This window comes from Podarcis muralis, chromosome 5 (genome assembly GCF_964188315.1).
Source record: "Podarcis muralis chromosome 5, rPodMur119.hap1.1, whole genome shotgun sequence".
Taxonomy (NCBI): Eukaryota; Metazoa; Chordata; class Lepidosauria; order Squamata; family Lacertidae; genus Podarcis; species Podarcis muralis.
Window position 1 is genome coordinate 43,147,093 of NC_135659.1, and position 11,376 is coordinate 43,158,468.

At 41.9% G+C, this 11,376-nt stretch overlaps 1 long non-coding RNA gene across 1 annotated transcript in view; it reads left to right on the plus strand.

Annotated features, from left to right (window-relative positions):
* The window catches only part of LOC114598935 (uncharacterized), a 35,147-nt gene extending 25,439 nt beyond the window's left edge, over positions 1–9,708 (plus strand). The window contains exon 6 of the long non-coding RNA XR_013392915.1: positions 9,263–9,708. This is a non-coding gene — a long non-coding RNA (uncharacterized LOC114598935). The remainder of the gene's footprint in view (positions 1–9,262) is intronic.
* The last annotated feature ends 1,668 nt before the right edge of the window (positions 9,709–11,376 follow it).

The following is an 11,376-nucleotide window of genomic DNA, read 5'->3' on the forward strand; positions in this document are numbered from 1 at the left end:
CATCTGGCCCAACCCTGACAACCCAACCCTCACCTGTTGATCCAGTACAGCTGGCCTTAAAGAGACAGAAATGATATATACTATATACTACAGATATCTTGCTGCAGTAGAAGCCTGTCCCAAAGACAGGCATAGGCCTGAGGAGATCAGGTGTCTAAGAAAATTAAGTAAACTCTTATTGTGTTAGATGTAATTCAGGTGCTTCAAGTCCTACCCGCATATGCAGTGAATGTAGGGAACTTGCTTGCTATTTGTCTGTCCCATTTGTCCATAAGAGAAATAGAGGAGATGACTGCAATTTGGTCTTGTGTTCCAATACGTTGCCTCTCTTGCTGGGGTTGAGGGTACAAGAAGATGTTACCCACTCACACACCTCCTGTTTTTCTAGAGATGTTAGGCGATGTTAAGTGGACATGTTCCAGCTGTTTCAGAACTTTTTTCTTCTGCCAGGTTACAAATACTCCTGCACTTGATGACCTGAATTGGCTGCTGGCTGGTCCCAAAAGTGTCACCTGAAGTTTCCCCAGTGATAATTTTCTGCTCTGTGTCTCATTCCCCCTAATATCCTCCTGGAAGTTAATTCATAAAGTTAAACAATTACCTCATGCATAATATGCTATAATTGAACTGAATGGTTCACCGAGCCAAGCAAATGCAGATGAGGTTGGACCAAGTGCATCTGAACTATACAATAAAATAAGTGTAGCACAGTCCAAGTGCTCTTGGAATGCTGAAGCTGCAGGAAATGGAGTGGTGTGAGCTTGCCAGACACAGGCTGCTTCTTGTCGTGTGTGTGTGTGTGTGTGTGTGTGTGTGTGTGTGTGTATCACCTTCTCCACACTCACTGAACCAGAAAACTGCAGGATTGTTTAATCTCAACGATGACTAGTGGAAATGACAGACCGGTTTTGCATTTCGTTTTTCACCTCAGCAAATATCAATTTATCATTAAATTCTGTTGTCATAATTTCAACATTTGCTGCATTGAGCCAAATATAGGTTTATTTCTGTGCACATTAATAAATGTCAAATTAACATAAATAGAGGGGAAAAGACATATTTTTTGTAGCTAGTTTTTAAATAAATAAATAAATAAATAAATAAATAAATAAATAAATAAATAAGATACATTGCCATTAAAACACTAACCATTATATCTTGACATGGTGTTTTTGTTTTTATACCAATGTCTGGAAATATTATTTACAATATTTCAGTTTTTGAATTTCTGCAGCTGTGCCATTAATCCAATGTTCAAGATGATATTTTTAACAAGGGACTGGTTAGCTGTCTGAATGAACTTACCTAAGGTTGCAATCATATACTGTACTCGCTTGACTGGGAGGAAGCCCCGTTGAACTCAATGGGACTTACTTTTGAGTAGGTATGTATAGGATTGTGCTGTTAGAATCTGCACTAAGAATAGAGCTCTGTCCTACAGAAGAGTAAAAACAAGTGCAACACATTTTTAGTATTCTGTTTAAAAGCAATAAAAATATGGTTATTGGATTTGTTTAACTGGAATATCTGGCTGGAATTTCCAGGAATTGTTCATTAGGCCATATTCATGAGTATGAACAGATTATATTTTGTGTATAACACCATACATGGGAGATACTCATATAGTTCTACTGCCCAAATCCCAGAATGACACAGAGAAAAAATATTTCTCCGACTCTGTAGTTTATATAGGGCTGAATATGGTTTTTTAAATCAGTATATCTTTCCCCCTAGTATAGTTGCCTTCCCCAAGCCCATCTTCTCCACCGGGTAAGACAAGGGATGTACAGTTCAGTCAATGCCCGGTCCATGACAATTCTGCATCTGTTCATTAATAAGTCCTTTCATCCTGTTGCTGCATTACAGAAATCTGCATAGAAATTGCATATTATATAAAAATTATACATATTTATAAATGCATTTCCCCCCTAATATATGCATTTTATACATTTTGGCACTTTTTTGAGCTGAGAACTGTGTTGTAAAATTCAAGGAAGTGCAAAATCCTAACGATAATTGCATTTTGATACATGTATTAATCCAGGAGATGTGAATTGGTTTGATTCACTTAACATTTTTTTCCCTGCATCCCTAGGGGGAGACTGCCATGTTTCTAGCTGAGGTTTCAGACGAACAGGAAACGAGTAATTTCCTGAAGGCTAACAGGAAATTCTATATGCCTATCGCCACCTAAGTGCTTATGTATATATTAGTGTCTATGAACTGTTAGCATCAGAAATGTATAAATTGAAATGAATTGTTATTTTTAGAATCAGAAGCTGATTCATTGAAACTTGTATTCTGGAACCAACGTTTTATTCTTTAGTGGAATCACATTGCATATTAAAAGGTGTGTGTGTATTTATATGTATATGTGTGTATATAAAGGTAAAGGTAAAGGTACCCCTGCCCGTATGGGCCAGTCTTGACAGACTCTAGGGTTGTGCGCCCATCTCACTCTATAGGCTGGGGGCCAGCGCTGTCCGAAGACACTTCCGGGTCACGTGGCCAGTGTGACAAGCTGCATCTGGCGAGCCAGCGCAGCACACGGAACGCCGTTTACCTTCCCGCTAGTAAGCGGTCCCTATTTATCTACTTGCACCTGGGGGTGCTTTCGAACTGCTAGGTTGGCAGGCGCTGGGACCGAGCAGCGGGAGCGCACCCCGCCGCGGGGATTCGAACTGCCGACCTTTCGATCGGCAAGCCCTAGGCGCTGAGGCTTTTACCCACAGCGCCACCCGTGTCCCACGATGTGTGTATAAATAAACACACAAATGCACTTAAGTAGGACTGAACCAGTGTTCCAGTTGGGGCTGTGTATCTGCTGGGCCCACTATGGCTAAAGCTTGGAAATGTGCTCTTCATAGTGCCACATCTGCAAACTGGCAGTTTCTCTGCCTTGAATTAATAACCAGACTTGCCTCATTGTTTATTCCCTCTGCCACTTTGCATAATGCCAGTATGGCCTATATTTCCTAAGGGTGACTGGGGCGTTGCAGCGTTTCCCAGCCATACTTCTAAAGGGGCACTGGGTGTGTGTTGCTGGATGATTTAGCCATTGAGTTTGGGTGCTCAGTCAAACAGAGCATGTTCTGTTACTTTTTTAAAATAGATGGCAGTTCTGTGCATCCAGAACAAGACATGCTGAGTTATTTAAAACGCCAGCATGTGACCATTTTGAGCTAAATTAACGCTGCAAACCTTTATTCAACATTAAATCAAATCACTGTTAATTTTGGAACTAATTAGCATTTCAGGCTGTTTTCATCTCTGCAGTGTGATGATTTTGTATATAATGCTACGTGATTGTGCAGAAGTACATAATTATCAAGCGGAATATATTGTCTCCTGCTGACATCTCACAAAAGGAGATTCTTCTAGTGCAGGATGTTTGCAGCATCTCAATTTCTTTTTTGTTTCATTTTTTTTTAAAAAAGAAAGCAAGGGTATAAGTCTAATGGGTAGGTGAGCTGCTGGATTTACTGGTCCTAGTTCTGCTTCAATTAAATACTTAACACAAAGGTTTCATTTGATGCTGGTCACATAAACTGAGGTGAGGAAGATGCTGTGAGAGAAATTGTAATTGTAAGGATTCTGCTCTTTACATTCTAAGGAGCCTGCACTGGACAAAATCTGATAGACTTGCATAAAGCTTTGGGGTTGTGTACAGTTTTGGTCTCCCCCCCCCCCCCCAGTCCCTTCCAGGTAATTAATATTGAGCAAAATACCTATGTAGTCATGCGTGGTTGAATGATGCCTTTAAAACATGAGTGATAGTCTGCCCTGGGGCTTGTTTTGTGTTCTATGCAGAAATGCCATTTCAGGGTTCATTAAGGGAAAGAAAGGAGATTTTTGGTATGGCAAAGTCAGGATATTAAAAAGCCACCCTTGGATATACTCCAGTAGTATCAGCTTCGTTGAACACAATTGGACTTACTCCTGATGAGTCACAAGCTGTAAATAGAAAAGAAAGAGTTGCATATTGTTGGATCATTTGTATGTATGTGTTTAGATATCTCACAGTAACGAGACCTATAGATGCCTCGGGAGCATAACTGAACATAGTCTGAAACTATGGGAGCAAGCCCCGTTGAGCACTGCGTAGTACTGAACTGCCCTGATTTCCAGAGAGGTTTCCATGTTAGTGTATTGCAAGAAAAAGAAGCCAAAAGCTTATGCCACGAGAAATGTTTTAGTTTCTAAATGCCACAAGACTCTCTCTTGTTTTAATTTTGGTGTTCATCAAAACAAACATCCTGGCCTGCCTTTCACCCTGGCATTTGTCCAGCTGTTTCTCCTGGACCATCACAACATTTGTTACCCTAAAATCTCAGGGCCAAGAAAATCTTCTGTAAATACAACGCAGGAAGAACGATTGTAGGAGTTGGTGAAACAATGAGAGACAAATAGAAAACTTAATATGGTACCTATTGATCAAGTACATATATACCCTTTGGATCAAGTGTCTGTTTGATACTGTGGGTTAAGGACTTGACTAGATTTGTTGTTGTTGTTGTTTAGTCGTTTAGTCGTATCCAACTCTTCGTGACCCCATGGACCAGAGCACGTCAGGCACTCCTGTCTTCCACTGCCTCCCACAGTTTGGTCAAACTCATGCTGGTAGCTTCGAGAACACTATCCAACCATCTCGTCCTCTGTCGTCCCCTTCTCCTTGTGCCCTCCATCTTTCCCAACATCAGGTTCTTTTCCAGGGAGTCTTCTCTTCTCATGAGGTGGCCAAAGTATTGGAGCCTCAGCTTCAGCATCTGTCCTTCCAGTGAGCACTCAGGGCTGATTTCCTTAAGAATGGATAGGTTTGATCTTCTTGCAGTCCATGAGTCTCCTGCAGCACCATAATTCAAAAAGCATTGACTAGATTACTGAAGTCTTAACATTGTATTTTTCGATGCTCTTGCACTGAATGACTGACTTCAGCCTAGCTGTGTGAACAACTTTTATTACATTAGTCCTTAGACCATAGCAGTGTCTAGCCATGGATGGATATTTAAAGCCATCTTGGCAAAGGGTAGATGGCTGGATACTACTAACATAGAATTACATAAACTTCATACGGTGTGTGGGATGTATGTGTACATGTGATAACTAGAAATTCTGGAAAACTGACTTTCGACCAACAAGTCATGTTCAAAGTTAATGTTCTAAAATCCATGCTTCCAAATGTTAGCAAGGCCTTATATTGCTTGGCAGTGGGAGTGGGCTGGGGGGTTATTAGATATTTCCTGTGCTTTTTCCCATCCCCAGAGCCCCCACTTGATTTTCTCCACAGTGCCACTTCTTTCTATGCAAACTTTGCGAAACATCATCTCCATTAATTCAATCAGCTGAAAGCAGAAGTGTAGCGAAAATCTAATTCAGCTCAAGTCTTGCTAATTATACCCTTTGCTATTTTTGCACACCAGCCACATTCCAGTCTTGTCCGTGTTTGTATGCCGAAGACACTTCCAATGTCTGCCCTAACAAATGCATCTCAGGGAGTTATAATTTTTGATGCCTGGTGCAGACAAAATGGCTCTGGATCTAGAGAAGATAGCATTTCTTTCTTGTGTTTCCTGTGCTCTGTTAAGGATCGTGTTAGGGAAGGGGAAAGATCAGGGCGATGTTGCCGAAAGAGAGTAAAAAGGAGAGCACAGATTTGTATCCCATCTGCTTGTGTTGATTTATAAGTATAGATATAAATGTAGAAAAGATTGCCTTAACTTAAATGGAAATACAATACATCTTAACAGGTGACCTGTGTATGCTTGATTGCCAGGTGCTAACTATTGACTGTCAACTTCAAGGCCCCTCCCCGCCCTTCTTGTGTTTCTTTGAACCAGACTTGGACCAGAGAGAACTTCCAATAGAGGACTTTTTCATGTGCAGTAGGACACATGGCCATCCTAGGAGAGAATGTAATATATGGAATCAAGGCAGGACTATGTGCCAATTGGATGGAGGAGAGAATGTGACCATGAAGGTTACATATTGATTCCCAAGCCCCTCACTCTGTTGTGAAAGTTTATCCTTCTACCAACCTATTCCATGCTGAGTAGGGGGGAAAGTAATGAGTGAAAAGTTTAGGGCCCAAGCATGCAATGAGAAGGAACTGACCCTAGAGTTCTCAGCTAGCAACCTCTTGGCCTGCAAGCTCATTTGAATGAGGAAAATAAGGAAGTTAAATCATAGATAATGGAATGTTTTTCTGTTCTGGGCAGTCTTCTACCTGAGGAGGAGGGGCTTTAAAAGTGTGCATCTGGCTGGCTGACATGATCTGCACTTTCAGTGGATCTCAGATACCTTTGAGAATGCAGGACTTTGAAGGCACTGACTGGGTCTGCTGGCAGCCCCCACATCCAGTGGCTCTCTGCTGTCCCTTCTCAGGCAAGGAGGCTGCCTACAGCTGGGCAGCTTCTGCCTATGGAGGGAGATCTTTGCAGTTATGGGTCGAGTTACCTGACAGCCATGACAGTGACTTATGGATGCAACACATTTCCAGAATGTTCTTGTTAGGAACAAGTCTGATTTAGACTCCGCAGGAATCTCACTTGAGGACAGGGCTTGGGAACCTGAAAAAAAGCCCCAGCACACCTGAAGAACTCATTAAGCAGGCTGACTTACCCAGTCACCCAGCACAAGCTCATATATTGTACCATAAATATAGGCGTGTCAATTTCACCTCTGGCCCCAGGAGCTAAGACAAAGCTGGATCTGGTGGGAGATACAGAATGAGTGGTGGAGTGCTTACTTGACCGTAAAAAGGCTCCAGGATCATAACTATACTAGGAAGTAGAGGCTTTGCCAGGATGTAAAGGTGGCACTAAGTGTATCTGGTAGCTTACCTAATGAACAGGAAATTGAGGATCTGTCTGTAGTTGCCTAAAATAGGAAAAGGTGGAGCTGGGTGTACTTGCCTAAAAACTGCTAGAACAATAGCTCTCAATATGTTTCTCTTGGGTAGACCTATGGGGTTTGTCTTTAGTACCATTTGTCCCTTGATTAGAGCTCATCTATCTCTGAAGTTGCCTTCACCACTGTGATGCAGTTACTGGTACATCATTGTTTTGATCTCAGCATGTGCAGTTCCTGGTAGAAGGAACTGAGCTTGGAAAGCTCCGGGGAATTTCTCCACTATGTCAATAATGATTGCTGGATCAGCCTGTAGTACAAAATAAGGGTAAGTTCAACACTGTCTGCTCTTTCCCCCTCTTCATCTGCCATCTTGGATCTGAGGACGGTGCAGCTGATGTTGTATAATCCTGTCCTGCTTCCTCTTCTTCCTCCTGTAGATGTGCCAATTACTGTACCCTCTCATTATGATATCAGTGCCTTTTTCTGGTGTCGGTGAGGTTGGCAGGCCATGGGCACCCAGGCAGCTGAGATATACTCTAAGTAGTGACAGCAGCAGCTGCATCTACAAAGGAACACCTCTGTACTTGCTAGCTGGTGCAACGTGTGGAGTTCTAAGCTGTTTCCACAAGGGCAGGAAGGAGAAACTGCCTGAGCACCACTGACTGACACATGCCATACATCTGTTCTCAGAAATAAGACCATGATATGTACAAGTAATGAGGATCAATATATTACATCCTTTTGCGAGCACCAAAATATGGATAGGTTAATGCAGAGCAGGTAGTACAGCAACACAAATTTTGGATGCAGATGGGCAGGGTGCCATACCATCTTGCTGTACAAGTATGTCCGAGAAAAGGTTGAGGACAACAGAGCTGATGTACACACCATACATTTAAAGCACATTATTTTCCTCCAAAGCATTCTGGGAGCTGTAGTTTGATAAGGATGCTGGGAATTGTAGCTTTGTAAACAACAGTTCTCAGGATTATTTGAGGGGAAACAATGTGCTTTCGGTGTGCATTGGAAGTGTGGTGTATATGCAGCCTAAGTGTACATGAAGTTGTGTCCTAGTTGCGTTAGTGTGAATACGGCCATACATCATCGCTGTCTTATAAAGCAACTGAAGAATTTCTTTCACTGCCATGTGTGAAATAATTACCTTTCATTATCATTAAATAGCAAGGAGTCTCCCAATTCAAAACTACTCACAGTAAAACCAGCTCCCTTGGAACCCTCTTTTCTTATGCCAGAGATACAGACATTACCACAGCATTTAACAGACAATGCATTTTACGGGGAGAAATTAGAAAGGGCAATAAGAAATCAAGAAAGCATCGAATTTCTTTCTTCCTTGCATAATCAAAATCCTGTCTCAGGAATCCCTTAGACTGCTTAACTCCATTGCACTTGAGGAACATTCCAATCTTATTCCGTTACAAATGCTGCTTGGTTGTAAATGAGTGTTTTAATTTGTGGGATGAGAACCCCAGCCAGCAGAGCACGTTAACGTATAACAGCTCTCCAGCAACAAAACCAAGCAATTACCTTGAACACTAAAGAATACATTTGTGAATTTCTCCAAGGGCTTGTTCATATTAGACGTTGTCACCACCTGAGAAGGGAAAGTGATGAGGCAAAGTCCCTTCCCCTATGTCCTCCTCCTTCCTCTGGCTAGTGGTTCAGGGTGGGGTGGGATATGCTTTTGGAGGAGAAAAACACCACCTGCAGGTAAGAGCTAAATTGGGACTTTATTCAGTACATGGAAAAGAACAAGTGCTTTTTCAAAGCATTTGAATTCACTCCTATTTAGTTATTTTACAAATTGAGGCATAAGATCAGATGACCTTGAAATGAAATAGCTCAAAAACTTATGGGCAAGGGAGAAGGTGGAGATTATGTGCACAGTTCATCACAAATCACCTGGTTTCTTGATATAATGAGTTTGTGTACATGCACAGATGGTGTTCTCTCTGGATGAAGGACATAGCCAAGCACTCCACTTTCTCTCTTGGGCTGCATTTGACTGCGCATGTAGTGAATAGGTAATCTATGAGCACAATTCAGAGCCCTCTAGCCTATGCACCTCAAGTATGGAACTCATCCTGATGCAGGCCCTTGCCTATGCGCAGTGCATATTTACCTTGAGAGCCAAAGTGATGCAGTTGTGCAGTACTTGTGTGCACCTCAGGAATGAAGTGGGCACCTCGCCATGGTGGGCGTTCTTCTCCAGTCTTCATGTCATTGTTCTCACAATGCTTCTGAGGAGCCATTTGCTACATATGTACGGTACAATCTGGGCTGAAGAAGAAACGGTGCCCTTTTGCATTTCTCTTTCACATCAGCTAATACAATGATTCCTTTGCATGAATTCGTATAACTACCTACACAAGTTCTCTAGACTTTTTGGCAGGGGCAACCCTCCTCATGGAATGGCCTCCCATCAGATGTCAAGGGGATAAAGAACTACAAAACTTTTAGAAGACATCTGAAGGCAGTCCTGTATTGGCAAGCTTTTTTTTTTATGTTTGATGTTTTATCATGTTATATTGTTGGAAGCCACACAGAGTGGCTGGGGCAGATCTAATGGATCTCAGCCATACTTAAAAGCAGGCTTAAAAATGTCTTAGGTGCCACAAGAATTTTGGGCAAGAAATTTGCCACCCCTGTTTTGAGCTGTTGTTATTTATGTATTTGATGCTGCTTTTATAGAAGATGCATATATTTTCTTGCTGTTTTAAATCATGTTCTTGTCAAATCAAATTTTCTTGTTTTTATTATATCATTACCGCATTAACTAACCATTTAAAGGGGGTAAAATAATAATAATTGACCAAAAGAAAACGAATATAATAGGGCCTTACATCATCTGGATTTTAAAAAAAGCAATTAAAGGTAAAAAGCAAAGTATCAACTCAAAATAAGAGTTTACAAACTTATCTGTAGCTTTGAGAGTAGCTGTAGAGTATGTGTGTCATGTGTGAGTTTTAAACCCTTCTTTTGCCTATACAGTGGACGCTGTATCCGTGTGGGATGCACGTTCGCAACCCGCAGTGTCTGCAACCCACAGCGTGCATGCGTGGGTTGTGATTCGGTGCTTCTGTGCATACACAAAGCGCGATTTAGTGCTTCTGCGCATTGCACGACCGCCGAAACCCGGAAGTAACCCATCTAGGTACTTCCAGGTTTCTGCGGTCCATAACCTGAAAAAACGCAACCTGAAGCATCTGTAACCCAAGGTATGACTCTCTCTCTCTCTCTCTCTCTCTCTCTCTCTCTCTCTCTGTGTGTGTATATACGTGTGTGTGTGTGTGTGTGTGTGTGTGTGTGTGTGTGTGTATGCTTCACTTGCCTCTCAACTGGAATGTCAATAATACATTTTAATATAGTGCTGCCACACTGGTTGAGGCTTGACAAAGTTTCCACTGAGAATTCATTTCTATAATTGAGTCAATGAATAAGAACAAAAACTCCTCTTTCTTATGAAATATTTCTACTAAACCTTTCAGTCTTTTCCCCATCTTGCCCTCATAAATCTCTGTCTCTGACAATCTGCACTGAAACTAACCTTTTTTAGTGACTAGATCTTTTGTTCTTGCAAATCCCATATAATAATAGGCAACACACATTGCTCAGATTTGGGTTTATCAGAAACATCTTGGGAAAACACTACTCCTTTTCAATAAAGTCATTCTGATTTCTCCCCAAACAACTTCTTACTATGGTATTGGAATTTTTTGTTTTTCCATTAGTTCCCAGGCTACTATATTGTTTCTGTGCATTTTTATTTTGTACAATATATAAAAATGTGTTTGCTTGCTTACAATTCCCTCTGGTGTGGAACACATTTAGCTGTATTTCTAAGGTCCAAATCCAACCATTTTAAAAATCCAAGAGAAACTGGGGAAACACCTGCATTGCTGCTTGTCTACAAAATGCAATCCTCTGGCCACTGTCTGGCAGGGCTGAATGGAATATGCATGTAGAAAAGGGCAACCTGGAGCTGGTGTAGCATAGCTGTCAACTTACAGATTTGAAAATAAGGGACCAGCAGCCTTGAAAATAAGGGACCAGCAGCCTCACCTGTTCCAGGCACTCCAGTCTTTCTGTCCTCCTGCAGTCTGGTCAAACTCATGCTGGGTAGCTTCGAGAACACTGTCCAGCCAACTTTGTAACCAGAGGTTCAACTGAATAGAATCTGAATCACATGCACCACAAGGCCTATGCAGCCTCAACTTAAGATGGCTCCCCGGCCTGGCTTTGCACTGCAAAGTTTGCAGCAGCACGTGCAACAAAATGGCGTCCAGCATTCAAAAACCTCCTCAGCTTGCATTAACTAGCCACACACAAGGCATGCAAGCTCCACCCCCCAGTCGTTCTTAGACTTCTTATTGCGTGAGCAACACAGCCAAGCAACACAGTGGCTGGCAGGGAGGGAGGGAGAGGAGCTGCTTCCTTTGAAATTTAAGGGACATAATTTAAGGGACATTTAAGGGACATCCATCAATAAGGGACAGCAGCAGGACA